Here is a 20,237-nt window from a genome sequence, read left to right as displayed (position 1 = left end):
TAGCTGTGAACTTTGCCTTTTGCTTCTTTTTTTAATATAAAGAACTCCAACTATTCTGATTTTTTTTTTTTTTGGTAGCATAAGCCTCATCTGGCACTAGTTGGTACAAAAAAGCTCAGCATCAGAGAACCAAAGTATATTTTTTTTTCCTTCCAACTACTATCAGAATGAACACTAGGACCAAAGGCTCTTACTGAAAATAATTCCTTAAATAATCACTTACCTTGAAGGCATTTGATCTGTATGATCTGAATGCAACTGCTGATAACTTCAGAGAAATAGAAAACTGTGTTAAAAATCACTTTCTCTTGGGGACTGAGGTCCTGTCCGTCACATGGTGGATTAGAGGCTTGGCAGCTCGCCAGCCCATCAGACAGCACGTAAATTCTTTGATGCCAATTGCATTAGCTTTCCTCTACTAATGTGTTGTAGAGCTTGGAAAATAAAAGAATGAAGGTCAACATGCCAGAATGTACCCCTGGTACAGCAAGGGCTGCTTTTAATGTGCAGGAGAATGAAAACGCTTCAGAGTTTAAGCTGCAGGCTGGGTGACCTTCTCCTGTGCCCAAGGTCCTGAGATTTTTGTCCTCAAGTCCTGAGTGCAACGAGTGCCTGTCCCAGGATGCAATTTGCTCTGAAATTCCCAAATGGACACAGTTTGCCTTCAACCATTATGGCCTGTTATTTATGTGCAGACGCTGTGGGCTGTGAACTTCGGGCTGAACTCCGCCCTCACCCTTACGGTTTTGTTCACTGGGAGGGCTGGAGTGGGCAGGAATCAGCACAGCTCATGAGTAAAAAAGCCAGACTTTATGACTGATTTGAACACCAGACAAAAACTCTGCTTTGTGTGCATCTTCTCCCCCAGGGCTCTTGCTCTGGAGATGTGTTACAGAGATGGATGTCAGGCCTGTGTGCCTGCTGCCTTGCACAAACCACGGTACAGCAGAGACACTGCACGGGTGATAGATGACATGGGGTGATGTTGTGTTTGCAGGGTAATTAATTGCTACATCCTCCTTTCTCCCTCAGAAACAGAGAGGAAGGACCCAACCACTCCCAAATGCATCTGAATGATGATACTTGCTGGGAGGTGAAGCTTATGTGTTGGAGCGAAATCTAGAAACAGATGTTAAACCTGAGAAATTACTGACTTAAGTGTATCTAATCATCACAAAATAATCAGTTTTGTTGTGGAAATCCAGCCACAAAAAGATCTAGAGCCCTCCAGTTTAACCTCCATCCTACACAGGATATACCCAAGAGATTTACACACCTTTCTTGTTCCTCACCCTCGACGTCATCTTGTATTTTTCCCACTGTGTGTGCTTTGGGAAGCTTGGAAGGCTCCTGCCCCACTGCTGACATGGTGCCACAGCCCTTCAGTTCACACGTTGCTACTGAGAAGGAGTAAACTGTGACTCCCTGGGTAGCAGTTGGCACAAGGTTTGGCATCTGTCAGCTTGTGAAACTGGGAGATTGACACTGAAACCTGCCTTATGCCTGGTAATGAACTAGAGGAGGATAAAACTGGAAAGAAAGGAAGCTCTTTCATATGGAATGACAAAAAAAAAAAAGAAAAAAAAAAAATTTATATTTGTCCTAAGCTGGTTTTGGTCCAAAGACAGAAAGGTTTTAGGTTTTTATTTTAACCTCTGATTTTTCAGTGTTACACTGCAATAGCCTCATCAGAGAGACAGGCTGTAAAGTGGGGAACAATTTGCAATATTTCTCCATGACTGTTATGTGATCAATTTGCCCTTCAAGCTTGAAGTGAGTTTAGTTTTAAGTCATTAAAGGGGGATAGATCTCTCAAAGCAAGGGAACCCTTCCCTCACCCATACTGATGATAATTGATGCTCATAAACCAGAGGCAAGGGCAACACTGCAAGAGATACCCTTGACTTATAAGAAAACAGATGATGGATGATGTCGAGATTAAAGTGCAGGAAATGTTGGAGTCATTTTTAATTGTACAATTTTATCTCTTTTGAATGAGGAAACATATCTTCCATGACTTCAGTGGTGGCAAAATGTAGACTACCTATAAAATAGAGATTTGGCCTGAGCTTAAATCCTTAGGTATACACAGATCTGGGTGTCAATTGTGCCCTAAGATGTACTAATAATATCAAGAGAAAGAAGTATTTCCCATCTGTAGGTCTTGGAGGCATTTTGATCAGTGCAAAGATGAGTCATGCACCTTTGGATGACTGATTTTGCTTCGCACGTCCTGCTCAGGTCTTCTATAACCATCCAAATATTCTGCTCATTTACAGGGGCTCTGACTTTTCAAGGTTCATACTGAAAAAGTAATAATGTAACCTTGGATGTGCTATAGCATAATTGCAGAATCTTGGTCATATGAATCACAAGTAAATTTGTAGGATTAATACAGGGCATTCTGGTACAGAACACCCTTTTTCCATCTGGTTTCTCTTTAGGTGAAGTTTTCAAAATACTGTAGTAATGGTTTTTCATTTCTGCTTTTATGCAACTACAGTGTGACAGTTTGCAGCATTTAGCTAGATTGGTTTCTTTAGTTTTAATATTATATGAGGTATTGATTTGGGAGAGTACTCACAGATTCCTGTAAGATTGGTGTTTCTATGTAAAGTATAGACAGAGAAATCATAATTCCCTTTTTTTGATACTTCTGATGGAAAAATGCATTTTGGAATTGCTTTTATAAAATTTTTTATGCTTTATATGTGACAGAACCCCCATCAGATCTTTCTCAGGCCAAATTAAGTGGGAAATTGGACTGACTTTTAATCAAAATTTTAATCTAGAGGAGAAAAGAGGTTTTGCTTACATTGTCTTAATTCTGTCTGTAAAAACACATCTTCACCCACTTATTTTGGCACATGGATTTGAAATACTGAACTATAGAGAGGTTTGCTTCAGTAGCATCTGTTTCTTGTATGAATCCCTCTTACTTCACTTTTCAAACGAGTCCGATAGATACCTGTGAGAAATTTAGTTTTGTGTCTTCTAGTTTTGTATGTGATCACTGGGGAGGATGGAGAAGCCATGCTAGTCTATTAAAGTAGTTTTCTAAATTTTGACTTATATTACAATAGTAATCATCTTCTAAAAATCCAATATAAAATTTTTTAATCTATTTTTTGGCCATTTTTGCTCCTCTGCCTCATTTCATTCTTTCTAACTCAAAATGTGGTCACATAATTAATTGATTTTTAGAGTGAGTGGCTTAAAGGAAGGGATGTAAACCTTCATGAAGATGGCAGGAACAAATGTAGGAAGATTACGATTTTCTAATTTTTTTTGCCATAAATGGAGGTTTTTCTGATGCACTTAGGAGATTTCTCTCTGAGCTCCCAGACTTCTCACTACTCCTCATTGCTAGGCTACATCTCACAAACCCTTTAACTAATTCATGCACAGTTCTTACTGAAGGGGTAAAAACTTTTGGAAAAGAAGCAGAAGGAAGTATCCAGAGTCAAGATCTCTCTATTATTTGGGTGGTAAACAGATTTATCCCTCTTAAAGTAGTGATTAGTAAATCCCTCACCATTTAACTACCCTCTGGCTAAGGTAATAAAATTACAGCTTATCCCAAACCAGAAATATGCCAATAAACATGATCCTCATAGTGACACTGAAGTCATTAGGATTTTTTTTCTATAAGATGGGAGAATGTAGCTGAGCTAAAAATCCTATAAATATACAATAGCACTTGGATTATTTGGAAAGATACAGGCTCTGTTATTTCAAGTAAAATAACATTCCCTTGTACACATAAACACTTAAAAGATGCATTAGTTTATACAATGTTTTATTGCTGGTGGTTTTTGTCGAGTTGGAGACAGTAGAAATGGGGAATATGAGACGCCCAGAGAACAGAGAGCTGGGAACAGAGATGATCTGAAGCTATGATGAGAAGGGGGAATTTAAATGGTGATTTAAGGACCCTGAAGGTCAGGAGCTGAGGGGAATTGGAGATGCTTCCACAAGATGACAAAAATGAGGGTACATTTGAAGGTGCAAATGAGGGAAGGGGAAATAGGGAGGTGAGTAAGAAGGTGGACTGTGTAGGTGACAAAGGGATGAGAGAAAGAGGAGAGGAACTAGTTTGATTGACTGCAGCAGAAGGCAGAAAATGCAGGGAGGCAGAAAGAGTTTCCCTAGTATAGTAAATGGTGTTTTGAAGGCTGGAAGGAGCCTCTGGAGAGCCCCCTTTCTTTCACTGCCACTGAATATCTGTAAAGCTTCTGTCAGATTGTCCTGTTCCTCTACCAACCCTGAAAATGTCCTTGCTGGCTCCATAAAGTAGGTGTTTCATGGGTATGTACAGTGCAAATGTGGTGTGTACATAGAGTGTGTTTCAGCTATCAGATGCCTCCTTGAACACGTTTATCAACTTTTTTATCCTGCTTTGCTGCTGCTGTCTTTCACACCAGTACCTGAAAGATCCATACAGATTGGGAAATGAATGGATCTGAGCTTTTTTTTTTTTTAACTTTTTAACTTTTTTTTTTTCTGGAGGGAGGAGGGGTAGAGTGGGAGGAAGAGGAACTGTATAAATCGTTTAGGCAAAATATTACACAAAGAGCACCAATTCCAGGCATATTAATTTAAGTGCCTGGCCTCATATTTAGACAGCTATTATTCCCACTGACTTTACTGCAAACTTGATCTGAAGACCAGAATTTCTGTGAAGAAAAGACTGTTCCTTAGAGCTTGAAAATGGGGATGTATTTTACAGTTTGGAACCTGAGTTTATAGATTTGCTCAAGAACACTAATCTCTCCGCTATAAGAATCACAATTAGAGTTTCTTTTTCTGCAAGGGCTCAATCTTACAGGAGGCTGAACATTATTGACATTAAACTCATGGAGTTAGGGGTTTGTATAATCAAAGTACACAACACTCTGAAGAATTGAGCCGTAAGCACAGAATTCACCAGCCTAATGCATTTGGAAACACTTTGCTTTGCATATAGAGGGAATGATCACACATCAGACACCTGGCAATTTTGATGATCCTGTTTTCAATAGAATAACATTGCATACTCTATTACCAGAAGAGTAATAAATGAGAACACTGAACAGAAGTGCCAAAAGGAATCCTTAATATCGTTTTTATGAACATCTGTCATTTGTTTAAGTATAAAGAAAAATGAGCTTATATGGAATGAAAAATCAGTCCTAAAATGGAGACTATCAGTACCTTTTGCAAAATGTACTTATTTTTATTGAGCATTTTACTGTATGCATGAGAATTCCCAGCATTATTTTTATGGCTCTGCACAGCCTCCATTGTACATTCTTGGTATAGACCTGAGAGGTGCTGGCTTACACATAAGGACAAAAAGAGGTGTAATGAATCATGAAACAAGCCTGTTTTATTCAATAAGACATTGTCTGAACTTTCTTTCCACATGAAGAACTGGCCATTCAAACAGAAATGACCTGCAGAATTTTTGCATAGAAAGGAAGCTAAATTCATTGGGGCACATGCAGTAATAATTCTGTTGTTTCATGATACTATGAGATTAAATTAAACAATACTAGCATTTGGAAACTTCCCTAGTGTACAGAACAATGAAGTATTTTCCCCTGAAAATGTCATTGATTCCTTTCTCCAGTAATTTTTCAGCAGCTCAGTAAGTGCGAGACCTTTGTTTTCAAGGTAAATGCAGGCAGAGATGTCTGGCACAATGGAGAATAAAGGATTAAAAGGCTTTCTCAGGAAAGTAAGGGCCAACCTTACACATGCTTTAGCACAAATGAAATGTTGCACACAAATGAAATGTTGCACACATCAGGTAAGAGATGCCACCAGCATACCATGTGATACCTGACATGAGTTGCTAAATGGAATTTCTATAGTTCAGGTATCACCTTCAACCAGTGAAGAGATGAAAGAAAGCTTATTGTACTTAACATTTGCAGGCATCAGTGTTACCTATCAATTCTTGGCCTTTGTTGTGCTGTGTAAAGCTCTGAGTCACAGGACACCATTGGAGACTTCATTATTTTAGAGGTTGATGCATAATGACTTTTTTTTTTTTTTGCTAAAATTAATGTGTGTGGAATAGGTCTTAGTGGGAGGAAGGGAATGTTTTCATTGTGGGATTTGAAAATCTTGTACACATAAAGGTTACTCTTTGGGTTTTTTGTCTTTTTTGATCCACAATATGAAACTATGAAGCACTTAAAAAAAGCTTTTCTTCCCTCATATCTTTGCAGCATCCTAGCTTTAGTGGATTGCACAGATTTTTCCATTTAGCCATTCCATACAACAGGTTTGGTAGTTCAATGAGTACCTTTTTCTTTCTTCTCTCTGTACTCACTGATGCCTCTGGTTGATTAATTTTAGAATAAAGCATTCCTAGAAGAGCTCTTCCAGAGAGGGTTTTCTGTGGGCGTCTGTTCTTTACATCCAGGGCAAGATGCTCCCTGCATGGTCAGGCAGGCTGTGCAGCTCAGTATAGAAACTTTGATTTTTACAGTCTTTTAACTTCTGGATGTGACTTCTTCACGCAGGAAACACTTGCTGCAAGTCAAAGTGCAACAAGCTATCAAGTCAAATTAAAACTGGAAACGAAAGTGGAGAATGAAAGAATTTTTCTTCCATCCCAGAGTAGAACACTGGCACATCAAGGCCTGACCCTAAAGCTTTCACCATTAGGATTCTTTAATAGGGCAAGAAAATGAGTAACTGAGGAATGGAGGAAAAAAGAGAGAGAGCTTCAACCCACAACAGTCCTTTGACTCTTTGTTACTGCTGGAGGAGTCAGTGCTGGACATGCTGCTGCCTCTCCCCTCCCTTTTATGCACTTTACTGGGTCTGATCTTCTGTCTTTTTCTTTTTCTTCTTTTTTTCTCAATGTGTGGTTAGTCATTTTCCTTATGAAAGGTCAGTCTACTTTTGTGCTGGAATTTGAATGTTGTCCACATTTTCTTCCCAAATGTCATTACATTGGCTAACATTTTTATCACCAATTATGGCAAGATTTTGTAGCACTTCTAGCACATGTCTTTAGACTACATTCTGTCTGAAGAGTTCTTCCTTTTGTAATTAAAAATGACCTGGCTACATACTAAATGCTAAAATATTGTGAAATTCTAATGGCTGTCTTGAAGTTTTGAGAACCTTCTGTTCCCTGTAAATTATGCAAAATGTGAGTTTGAGATCTTTGAAAAATGTCTTTCCTCCATGTAAATAAATTTCTGTTAATTCAAATGGATAAGGTCAGTAAGTTTTTCTGGAAGACCATTTAAGAATAAATGTTTCTGAAAACTTAGTTCCTTTATCTGGCTCTCTCAGGCTCTGCACAACCCTGATGCATGTTGCTTTGCTTGCTTCTCATATTGACTGATTCCCCCCATTCCTGCATTGCTTTCCCCAGAATACTTTTATAATTACAGAATCAGTTACTCGTTGAGGAAAAATAGACCCAGGGATGTGTAGCTGGGTGAGGGATAAAGCCTGAGCTGCCCTCCTGACGCTGTTGCTGTCTCTGAAGCCAGCTTGTGGGACACCTTTTATTTTCCCCTTGTTTGCCTCAGCTTTGTTCTCTGCAGATGGAGTTAATGGCATCTCGGAGCACTTGGCACCTCCAGGTAGAAAACGTTCATTGTTGTTATCTGTGAATTTTAGCAGTTCTCAATTCATAACCATTTAAACCACTTGGAAAACTGTTAATTGCATTTTGGCTCTTCCACGCCTCCTCCTCCTCCCATCTGCTGCTGTTTTCTCCCACCTTTCCCTATCACCTCTTCCTCTGATGAAGGTGGAGTTCAGTCATTTCTGCCTGATGACCCAGATCAGTTATCTGGCTGCATCCTGGTGTCCCTCTGCTTCCCTGGTCTCTGGCTCTGGGCATTTGGATAGGTGATTTTAGTTTGTTTACCTCCCTTTCTCTGCCACAGAATATTCTTATTTTGCTTCTGTTGGTAGTTTTATCCCCAAAGGAGTTGCCAAAGTGAGTAACAACAGTGGGGTTGGTTCTTCTGTGGTCTCCCTGGGCCCTCTGGAGCTGGGATCTTTCACCCACAGGTGGGAACCACAAGGTGGAAGGTTCCCACTCAACACCAAGCCCCAGAGGACTCTGTGAAATCACTGATTACAAAAACCTCCCACATCTAACAGTTTTTTACATAACAACCCATCAAAGTTTGCATGACACTGGGTATTCTGAGGATATGATAATCAAAAGTGTGATGTATCAGATTATCCAGAAATTTTATCAACTTTCTGACGGCAAAATTAGTTTTATTTTTCCCACGTATTTTAATGGAAGATACAGTTGCAGAGATTTTATTTTTCCAAGTTCAGTGGTACTTTTTCTTATTGTTAGAGGCTAAGCCAGGTGTCTGGTTTGTAATGCACTTACCAGTTGTAGGGACATTTTGAGTTGCTAAGTACATATAATGGAAAGAAATGAGAGAGAAGAGCTAGTCAGGAATTTTTCAGCAGAAAGCTTTTTCCTAGAAAATGGTGTTTCAAGGAAACTTAGATGTTTCATGGAAATTCATTGAGGTTTCATTATAAACTTCAGCCAAATGGCTGTGATGTTGGAGGAGGCAGTAGGCCACACTTCTCTGTGCTGCTCTTGATATGGCATAATATCCAAGAGTATAACTGAAATACTTGGGTCTCCTTCTAAAGTAATCTTAAAGACAGCTGTTATTTATAACAAATTGTTTCAATTTAGTTCCATTGAAAACTAAAGCAGGCTGTGTTTCAGTCCAGAAAAAATGATGTGTTTTAACCAATGCTGGGTGGCAGGCATGTCTTTGATGGCTCAGAAGTAAAACATCCCAGAATCATGGAATGGTTTGGGTTGGAACAAGCCTTAAAGATCATCAAGTTCCAACTCTCTGCCATGGGCAGGGACACGTTCCACTAGACCAGGTTCTCCAAGCCCCATCCAACATGGCATTGAAGACTTCCAGGGATGGGGCATGCACAACTCTTCTGCTATAGATGAATTTATCTCTTGTTGTGGTTCACTACTGCTGGTATAGAGCACAATAACACAAAGAAAGAAAAGACAACATCAAAATACATTTTTAAAGGAAATTACTTTGAATTCTAAAATTTTCTAAAAAACCAAATAATTGTTTTGTCAAAGCACACTTAGACCTGGAATTTTTGTAAAGCTTTTTTTTTTGAAAACATTAAGATTATGAGAAATTGCCATTTTTAATTTTGAAAAAAAGTTGGTGGATAATTTCCAAGAAATGTCTTGCCATTGTTTACTAAGCTCTGTAGTGAGACTACTCCTGGGAGAAGAGGCTGGCTGGAGAAGACTTCTGCTCCTATCCTGGTCTGCAGCAGGAGCTCTGGCTCAGGCTTCACCACTCCACCACTGATTCAGGCAGCATTTAGGAACACAAACTCTCTCAGATCCCTGACTTACATCTTCAGACACTTTTCTGTGAAAGATGGTTGCACAATTTACCATATGTAATTTTTAAACCTAATTTAAGTTAATTCTGTATGGCTTCTCATCAAGACACTTTCCATTTAATTTTTTTTTTTTTTTAAGGACTGGTTTAATTAAATTTAACATAAGTCAATTCATATTGATTGAAATTACCTTAAATGAGTTTGGCTTAAGCCCAAATAACAGAGTCTTTTGCACCTGTTTTAAGTTAAATTGGTTTAATTTTATACCAACAGCTCTACTGTTGCCACCCATCAGTGGCAGCCAGCACACAGAAAGCTCCCACTTCTGGGCTGTTATGCAGTACCAAGTAGAGAAATAATCTGAGATTACTTACGTGCACTCATCTCTCAATGGTATCATTTGTAGAGTAAAAAACAATTTAATTAGTATAAGCTTCTGAGAAACTTACCAGTACCACGTCTTTGAGCTTCCATCCTTCAGCACTAATTTTCCTATATTTTATACAATCAAATAAATGGTAATTTATATAGTATGTGCTTTCTATACACCACCTTTTATTGTGACTTGTACTAGAGCTCACACTCATCTGCTTTAGTATTCTGACATGATTTCCTTTCTTTACATAATTTTAATGAGAAATACCAAATTAATGCAAAATAGGCTAAACTCAAAGCAGAAAAGGAGGAGGAGGACTCTCTGTGGTGAGGAAAGGCAGCAGTAAAGGTACAATCCCCCATTTGCTAAAAGTTTCTCCCTAATTCCAGAGCTTTCAGACACAAGTAGAAACTGCCACTAGGCTTCATCTGAACTTTCCCTTGTGGCCCTTAAAAATGTTATTAGGAGAAAGGCAAGTAAAGCTGTATTTGGGACCAGGAGGAGAGTTATGCTAATTTGACTGTAAGTTCACCAAGTGTGTAGGCAAATATTGGAGCTAATTCTCTCCTCCCATCACTATAAACTGGAAGAGATCAAGTGAAATAGAAAGATTAACTTGGGGTTTTCCCATATCCAGGTTGTGGCTGTGATGGGTTTGTTTCTAGAAGAGAAAAAGCTGGTCTCCCCTTCTGCTTACAACCTACAGAGAGGAGTAGGGCTAAAACTGAGATGTAAAATAGCTGCAGAGGTGAGAAAACATAGTTCTTACCCTGTACACAACCAGGCAGGTGTTTGACAGGACAGTGCAGGGCCGGCTCACCTGGGTGCTTTCCTAAGACCATAAAGTGGTGTGCACATCTATAAACTTAGCAATTTCCAGTGTAATTTTTTTTTTTTTTTGGTGCATTTTTGAGGAGGAAAGACAGTTTATTTTATTTTTATCCATTTTTTCTCCTCAGACTCTCTCTTTACTACAGAACTAATTTTCTGGTGCAGAGCTGTGACCGATGTAACCCAGTGTGTGTGAGCCATACAAATTAACAGAAAAGGAAAATAATGTGCTGCCAGGGCTTGATATAACATTTAATGCCTCTGCATCAATATCCATTGCAATGTAAATATTACTGTTTAGAAAATGTTTGACCCTTTCTAATACAGGAGGCCACACCACATTATATCAGACCGTGCTCTGTCATGTTGCAACATGAGATGAAGTAACGAGAAGTGACATGAACCTTTGTAAAATGCCACAGTGCAGTAACCCATTTTTAATGCTGTCAGTATAAACCATGGGAGCAGGTAGAAACAAATCAAACATAACATCTGAACGGGAAAATATTGTTAAAATTACCTACAGCCTTCAGTTAATATCTGACTGTCAGGACATCTCTGGCTGAGGTATCAATTCACACCAAGAAATCATGCGGATTTGTGACGAGAGTGATTGTGAATCTCATTACAGAGATTGTCACTTCAGTGTAATTTATCAGCACCTCACACTGCATCATGGTCAAGTAAACAAGATGAGTTTTGTCTTGGTAATTTTCTTGAGTAACAACCCCACAGGCCCAGCTCACCTCCCTTGCCAGGTCAAAAGGAGTGAATATCAGTGGGCTGATTAAGCATTCCAGAAGCTCGTTCGCCAGCTCACCTTGCGGTACTTTTGCTCCCCCTACTCTCAAGTTTTCCTCCTCCTAAAGTGCCCCAAAACACATTCCTGCTGGGATGAGAAGGCTAGCAAGGCTTTTCCTAGCTCTCCTTTACTACAATTCCCTGAAGACTAACAGCATCCAGCTTTTATGGCCCTGACATTTCGGCAGTCCTAGGGCCTCTCCTGCACACGGATCTTGCACTAGATGCCAAATTATATCCAAAAAGCAAAAGCAGTGCACTTCTCATGAATTTTATAGGACACTGTGGAATTAAACTGGACAACCAATTTAGGAAGGTAGAGGCTGATTCACCAGCATTACTGCTGAGGAATCAAGTAGCAGATTCATCGAATCTGGCGGTTTGGACATAAATAATGTTTAAGGCAATTAACTATGGATTTCAGGTTTGTCCTGACAACTTTATCAAACTGCAATTTTACAGAACAAAGGAGGTTTTTTGAAATCATGCATGGAAATAAAAATTCCAGTGTTACAATGAGGTTCTTTGGTGTATGTTATGCAGCAAGTAGCTCTTGATCACACTGTTCTTAACGTATATAAATAAGCACTAGCATAATAAAAGCAATTTTTCCACTGACACTGGTAAAAGCTGCAGCATATTAGGGATTTCTCTTTGGTGTGACCTTTCTGTTGAATTTCACTTCTAATATTCTCCCCACTGAAAAAAAAAGATTATTTCAGTGGAGAATATTCGGCAACAAACAGGTGAACCTTGAAATCTGATACAGTGACAGGGGATTTGGGGTTTTTCCCAATTTAAGGGATTTTTCAAAAGCACAAATAGGCAGAGAGAATTCGCACAGCTCTCAGCTTTCTGAGTGATGCTGTCCTAATAAACCAGTGATGTGACCTGAGACGGGTTAGTGGAGACTTCTGTGTTGTTCAAAAGCACACACACTGGAGCACAGGCTGCAGCAAGGGAAGTTCCGTGCAGATATTAGGGAAAATATTCAAAATGAGGATGATCAAACATTGGAACAAGTTGCCCAGAGGTGTTTTTTAGTTTCCATCCTTAGAGATATAAAAAACATGACCAGATAAAGCCCTGAGCAAAGTGACCCAACTTGAGTTGGATTCAGCTTCCAAGTGGTCTCTGCTGTGCAAGGTCATCTTTCCCTGATGGTCTGCTAAAGACCCTTCTACCCTAAATTTTTCTGTGATTCTCAGCCAGCAGTTTCACACTGAGTAGCATTTGGTGACCTTCTCTTCCTCCCTGATTTGCTACAAAGACTGACTTCAAGGGGTTAAATGCATTTTATTTAGGGATAGTGGATGACTGTGAGCTGCAGACACAGAAGAATCACATGCTATTGGCTCACCCACTACATATCTACTGTTATGAACACTCCTAAATGTACCATAAAGATATTCAGAATCATATTAATTTTTCATGTTATCTTAAAATCTGGTTGACAATTGCAAAGACATATTCTTTTTGGTTCATTATTATTATGTGTACACTGTAAAAGAATTAAGAGCTAACCCAGCTTGCTGCAGGTTATCAGCTTTCCTCTTTGACCTTGTCTGATATCATCTCATCTGTTATGTTTGGCTGCTTAAAAGCCTAAACCTATCCTGCACAAAATAAATATAGGAGAAAAACTCTTAAGAAATGTTCTCTATTCTAAGCCCAATGGGCTATCTTTATTCAATAGAGCTAAGTATTTGACTAGTTTTGCAATAAACAGAAGCTGAAATGTAATTTACCAGCTCTTCATGAATTGTTTATTCATATCCACCCTCGGGATATTCTAGTACTATTGAATTACTCAGTATGATGTTGACAACTAGTTTATTTTTTTTTTCCTTCTAATTTCTGCAACATGCTGTTGTTCAGTACTTAGATTTGAGAACTAATTACCAGGGACATGTGAGAATTTTGGGAAAAAAAAAGGCTGTAAACAAGTTAAATAAAACAGGCCAAGTTCTACCCTGGATTGTACTGGTGCAGCCCAACTCATGACAGCAGAAAGACAGAATGTAGGCAATTAACTATTACTGCAAAATTATTTTTCCATATGTGACATTGCTTTCTAGATCTCCTAAAAATACTCCAGGGTTGGGGGGATTGATTTGTTTTTCTCCTCTGTTGATGTAGCGATACAGTAAACTTCTCTAATAAGAAAAGAAAAAGCATGGGTAAAAAAGTCCCTTGGCATGAAATTATTTTTCAGGAGGTTAATAGGGGGAGCTATTCACTTTTTTAAAGTTTCAATTGAAGTACAGTTGCATTCCCAACCACTTGTGCAGGACAGAACAAACCAATGATTTCACCAAGGCTTCAGAATCATGAGTTAGAATTTGGTGAAAATCCTGACAATTGACTCATGCCTGGTCCCCTGGACTACAGGGAGCTTGCTGAGGGGTTTCATTGGGACAAAAACATCTGCCTAAACACAGGGACTGAAAAACCCCTACCAAAGCCTATGACCTATTAAAAAAAATTAAAAAGTGGATTTAAAAGAGGGGGGCACTAATTAACTAAAAAACATAGAGGCTTTGGTGTTTGACCTGGAAAGATGTGGCTGCTAATGTGAGAATAGGCAGGACTTGCTTGCAGCAACATAAGATATAAAGATGAGGAGGGGTGTAAAATATGAAGAAGAGGGAAGGCTGCTATGCATATTTTCAGTTCATGTTGTGACAGTCAGTATTGAGAGACTTGGCAGGTTAAAAAAAACATTCTTATTTTATTACAATTTTAACTTGCAGCATTCCTTTTTCAAAAACGGTTACATTACTAATTACTTAATATCCTTAAATACTTATGCCCCAGAATAGTGTAATGCTTTAATAAAGGGTTAAAATTAAGGATGCTTTTGTGTGGTTTTCTAAAGCAAGGCCCTCCAGTACACAAATAAAACTTAAATTATATAGTGAATATTCTCGAGGCATCAAAGCCTCTATGTTGCCTTTGCCCTACATGCTGCAGTGCCAAAAAATAACCACCCTCATTTTGTTTATCAGGATACCAAGATATACTTGGTATACCAAGCATACTTCCCATAGTGACACACATTATACTGTTGCAGTTATCTCTGGTCCTGTCTTTCCCTACCTGACAGAGTTGTAGAATAAACTGAAATATCCATGTGAGGCACGAATCTCAGAGGGATCTGTGAAAACTCGGGCAACAGCCATCATTCACTTTGGGTACTTTAAAAATTAACATCCTTCCAATTAAAAACCCTCTAGCTGATAAAAAAGCTTGGGAGGGAAGGAGCAGGTTCAGCTCCTAAAGCTTCCCATGTAAATAAACAGCCCCTGGACAATGCTGCCTTTAGCCCCTGTTTTGGCACTCCCTGACCCCTAGCTGGGCTCAGGGGATGCCTGCTTGCAACCAGGGAGGCCAGGGTTAACAGCACAGATTGGTATTCAAGAGAAAGGCAGTTATTCTGCATTATGTAGGCAGACCCTCAGCAGAGAGCCCTGTCAAAGCTGTTCTCCGTGCCCACCCCATCTTTGTGTCTCGTGACAAGTCCCCCAGCACCGGGGTTCTTGTCTCAGCTGCTCCCGTGGCTCGCTCGTGAGGCTGATCTCTGCAGAGCTCAGCTCTGGGGATGGAGAAAACTGCAGTGAGGATCCCAGCTCAGCCTTTACCCACCGAGGTGATCCAGAGCTTTTTCCCTTCCTCTCCCTTTGCCAGAGGCACTGTTAGTCACTCTGGCATCCCTGGCTGTGGCACTGCTGGGAATTGCCCATCCCCTGGCCGTGATGGGTCTAGGCCCTGTCAGGGTGGGCATGTCACTAAAGCCCTACAGCTTCTCTGGTTTTGGGACTGCTACATTTGTGTCCATCCCATGCAGCTCCTTGCACATTAGCAGTATTTAAAATAGGCAGTTTCCTGCTGTTTATTCCAACATTTAATTAATTGCTATGTTTTGTGTGGAGTCCTTCTTGTGACACTGCTCAGAGTTCCTGTGTATCCCTGGCCCTTTCAGCAGCACAATAGCTCCATCACAAATGTCCTGCTTCATTGCATTCCTGCTGCAGTGATTGGATCCCACTTCTGCTCAGATTCCTAGTCCCACCTATTTTTACGGCCAAGTGGCAAAGTGTGGAGGTTTCTCCTCTGGATCTTTGAGCTGGTGGTCGAAAAAAGCAGAGCTCTGCCTCTGGTATTCAAGTTTTAAACAAAGCAGAAAGTTTTACAGATGAATTACAGAGTGTGAGAGCAAGAAAAGCTGTCACAAGCCTTAGTAGCCACAATTAACTTGTCTGTTCATTATGAAGCATCAATATTAAAATTTTATTCACCCATAACTTCAAAGCATGAAAGGCAGCCTAACAAAAACAGACTAAACATCTTTCAAATCTCTGCTGTCTCACTCTGATTGCCCACTAAGAAGTGGTAGTGTTTCTTTGGGACATCAGTCTAGGATTTAGCAAGTCTCTTGGCACTCTAGGAGTCAAAAACCTCTCCTTGGTCCTCAGCAGGTGCCAGCAGTGAAGTCTGTATCCCTTTCAAGTTTCAGATGACATCGTACACAGCTCTGAAGTTCAGGTCTTTGCACCACGGGGCTGTGGAGTAATGCAGATCTGGCAGGAAGGGAACCATCACATTCATCATTCCAGCTTTAGAGCTCTTCTTACCCTTTTGAGCTGTTGTCCTCTATGAAATGCAAAGTGCCTTTGAGAAAGCATAATTTATTAATAAGATATATTCTTTTAGATTTTGGCAGGTTACATTCCAAAAAAGACCCAGTGCGTCCTTATGTAATGAAACACTGCACAATTCATGTCTTACCTCCTGCCAGTGCTTTTAGAAACAGGTGGAAATGAGTAATTACCCATAAAAGGTAGCATTCCTCCATTACTTACAGAGAGTATTTGGCAGTGATCATTTAGGCTTTAAATGTTTTTTTAAAAGGCAATACCATTCATGGACTTGTCACGTTCAGAACTTCAATGTGTCCCTTAAACTCTTCAACCAATTTATTACAAAATTATTCCATTTTTAAAGTTATCTCTTTTTATTTCTGTCACTCTGTCTGATCCATATTTAAACCATTATTGTATATGCCAGGGTACCAGAACATGGAAATAAGACTGCTCTGAGCTGTAGTTTAAAAGAAGAAAGGTTTGTGTCACCTGTAATTCAGGCAAGAGCTGAAGAAACACTGCCCTGCTGCAGTGCCACTGACACTATCCACCAGCCCTGGAAGAGTCCAAGGCCAGGCTGGATAGGGCTCAGAGCAGCCTGGTCTAGGGGAAGGTGTGGAACCCATGGCAGGGGCTGGGACTGGATGAGCTGTGAGGTCCCTTCCAATCCAAACCATTCTGTGGTTCTCTAATCCTGTAATTCCATGACAGCCTTAGGTCAGATTTCTCGGTGTAATGAATGGGAGTAGAGGGCTCTGGAAGCCTTCCCAGTGACTCCTCAGCAGCAGTTTGCTGTGGTGCTTCAGTGCTGTGTGCCTGGGATGGGAAGCCTCTTCCACGCTGGGGCCAGCAAGGGATGCACTCCTCCAGCTGAGCCAGCTGTGTGTGCCCTGCATGCAGATGGAAAAGCTGCACTGCAGCTGCTTTCACTGGGTGCCACAGGAGCTTTCCTGACCCGTTGCTGCCATCCATCTGGAATGCATGGCTGAGTTCTCCTGTCACCCCCTGACCTGTATCTGCAGTTATTTTTATGTAATAACATTGCAGAAGGCTTCTGGTTTAGAGACCTCCTCTCTTCAATGCTGACCTCATATGTGGTGACTGGCCTGAGATAATGTAGGTGTAAATTTCATAAACCTGCATTCCAGCTGCAATCACAGATTTGGGAATTGATTTCTTCTGATGGTCTCAAAAAGCTGGACTTTTCAGGAATTGTGAAGGGTCATTTCTATTATCTTAGCTCTACTTTTTAGAAGTGTGTTAGAGGCAGGTGTGCTAGGTACAGAAAAAAGTCTGTACTGCAGAAAATGTAGTTTAATACTTAAAGCAAATGGATTTATAATTTTTTCTACATTTTTCATAGATGTATCAGATTATTATATAATCTCTTGTAATATAAAATAATATGCTACAATTCAGCTAAAAATGAAAACAAAAAAAATTGTGCTTGTGCCAACGTGGCTGAAATGTCACTGAGCAATGGTGTCATTCAAAGCCCAAATTACCAGTGCAGTGCAAGTATTGTGGGGTTAAGCAGCAGTTCATTTAGTTCTGCAGCCCTAATTTTGTTCAGGCAGAGGAGGCCTCTCGGTTTGCATTTACATTTTCTACAGGATACACTCATGGCAGTTCTGTGAGATGAAGGACAAGAGCAGGGTTCTCACTCAATGGATTCTGGAAGCTGTAAGAGCACCTTCCTTAATTTTTGTGGGCAGTGAACCAAAAGGCTTGAATGCAATGTATTGCAAAACTGCCACAGAGAAACTTTGTGTTATAAAATACATAATGAGGCCATAGGTGTGTTAGTGGAGTTTTGAGTCTTCTCATCTTAGTAGGGTGTGGGTGTGAGTTCTCTACTTCCTGTCAGAATGCACAGAAAGAGTATTTGAAACTGGAGTAGTTTGAACTATTTTCTGCAGTTAGTACTCAAAATAAATAATCTTTACTAACTTGGTAGAAATTATTGATTATTCCCTAAGTACCACTTTGTAGTTCGAACATGGACTCTTGCTGGTGTGCTTAAAACAGCATAAACAACCCTTTGCTTTAGAACTTCAGCTAAGCATTAATCACACAAGAGTTTCACCATTAAGTGTTTTGGTATTGATTAATAGGCTGGAATTTGAAAGTTTTAAAACTCTTTCTGAATATCCACCCAGTGCAAGTCTGGGCATGTAAGAATGCTCAGATCTCAGGTTACAGTGCACCTCCCATTAATTCTCATTAAATAGCTCCCCACCTTCTTCTCTTCTGGGATCTAAAGTGATCGCAACAGATTTCCCAGATTTCACATTCAAAAAGAAGTTTGATAGGCATGATAAAAGAGGTATCTTTATTTAGAGTACGTTAGATGTGAATATAAATGAGATCCACAATGAAAGATGTAGATTTGGGGGGATGAAAGAGAATGTCCTTTGTGGGTTGGGACTAAATGATCCCATTTGTTCTCTGACTGATGAGCTCCAGTGGTGACAATTATCGACGTTGCTCTTGAAAGGTAAGTCCACTGCTCCTTTCCTTCACTGAAGCAGCAGAACAAGATGTGTGTCCCCATGTGTTGCTCCAGTTCCCAAGCTCGTGGGTGACCTTAACCCACCAGTGAGCTGTACTGGGGCAGAGGCTGTGCCTCAGCCAGCTGCTGTCCCTGCAAGCGCTGCCATGCGTTCCCTTCACCAGACGGGAGGCAGTTTTCCCTCCTGGAAGAAGCTACGGGGGGATTCGTTTTCCAAGCGTAGAGTGACAAAGAGCCTTACCAAAACTTCCTAAAAAACCTGTGATAAGGCTTGACTGGAAGGAAAGAAACAAAATCCAAAGTGTCATGGACCCCACTGAACTTTGCTGTTTCTCAGGGGCAGGGAGGAGAGCCCGGATGGAGGTGGGTTGGTGGCTGGGCTGACAAGGCCGAGTGCATCCATCAGGGGAAGGCTCTCTGTGTGATGAGAACATGGAAGCAATTCCCAAGCAAGGTCCACAAAAGCAATGGATATTTTAAAATGTCAGAAGAGAGAGAGGTGCACTTGTGCATTTCCATTATAAACAGGATTCTAACATTTAAAATAACTATCCCTGCCATAGTTCTCAGCAGAAGATCAAAACCACCATCATTTTAACATCAAAAGGCGTATTCGGCTTTTTCCTTTTTTTTTTTTTCCTTTTTCTTTTCAGTGAAAAACACCCCTTGCTGTGTGCAGTTTTTTTCCTTTTTTTTTTTTCTTTTCCAAAAGACTAAGGCATTCAGACTCTAGGGTAGAGGCTGTTCACATCTCTTTTTTTCAAAAGTTGTTTGACAGCTGATCCTGAGAGAGGGTCTCTCAATCTTTACCATTTTATTAAGCTGCAATATTTGGAATTTTGAGGCTGGATTTTAGCCTTTGAGGGAGAGTATTCAATGGCATGAATCTTTTAAGCTGCAGTGGTGCAAGAGATTATTTCAGCAATCTGCCACAGACCATTTTTCAAAGAGACAATGAGGCATTTGTGAGCAATATATGGCAGGAATAAGCTTCAATTTCTTTCATGCAGCAACTTTGGAAGAAACACTGTTATGTCTTTGTGGTTTACATGGTACTTAAAATAGCTCAGGCAACCTCCAAGGCTATAAAGTCAATTTTTCAAATATAAATGTCAATTTCAGGTCAAGCTGGAAAAAGAAAATAAAGCAATTTAGAAATATCACTCACCATTTTTTTCTCTGACTTTGTAAGCTCGTGTGTAGCTGAAAGCCAGGCTCAATTCTGGACTGCTTAGAGGAATTTGTTCTAACCCACCTGGTATACAAACACTGGCATTTAGTGTCTTTTCAGTGTTTTCCATAAGGTCAGAGTCAGTTGCTAAGATTACTTTTTAAGGTAAATTTTCAGTGTAAAGTCTGTATGAAAAAGAACAAAAAATGGAGGGAAAAAAATAATCCAAGCTAAATTTCTTGTAAACTGCCTGTACTGCAGGGAAACCTGCCTGAATTTATCCATCATCAGACTGACCAAAACATCTTTTACTAAATAGGGATTTATATGTGAACATAAGTACACAGTAGAAAAAAACATCCAGGTTAGGAGAGCTTCAGTGCAAAAGAGCCCAATAGATTCTTCTAAAATTTGAGATTTTTTTGGTGGTTTACTGATTGACATATACTATGCAGATGCTTCATAACAATCACAATGCTTAATTTATATTCCAGTGACACACATTTGTTCACCATGATT

At 39.9% G+C, this 20,237-nt stretch overlaps 1 protein-coding gene and 1 long non-coding RNA gene across 12 annotated transcripts in view; both read left to right on the top strand.

The window, feature by feature from the left end:
* The window catches only part of LOC138114481 (uncharacterized), an 89,263-nt gene extending 82,047 nt beyond the window's left edge, over positions 1–7,216 (top strand). The window contains exon 3 of the long non-coding RNA XR_011152646.1: positions 6,513–7,216. This is a non-coding gene — a long non-coding RNA (uncharacterized lncRNA). The remainder of the gene's footprint in view (positions 1–6,512) is intronic.
* Positions 1–20,237, top strand: part of NLGN1 (neuroligin 1) — a 428,954-nt gene that overhangs the window by 364,734 nt on the left and 43,983 nt on the right. The gene's annotated exons all lie outside the window — the stretch shown is intronic.

This window comes from Aphelocoma coerulescens, chromosome 9 (assembly GCF_041296385.1).
Source record: "Aphelocoma coerulescens isolate FSJ_1873_10779 chromosome 9, UR_Acoe_1.0, whole genome shotgun sequence".
Taxonomy (NCBI): Eukaryota; Metazoa; Chordata; class Aves; order Passeriformes; family Corvidae; genus Aphelocoma; species Aphelocoma coerulescens.
The sequence above is the reverse complement of the archived record's forward strand: the minus strand, read 5'-3'. Positions and strand labels throughout refer to the sequence as shown.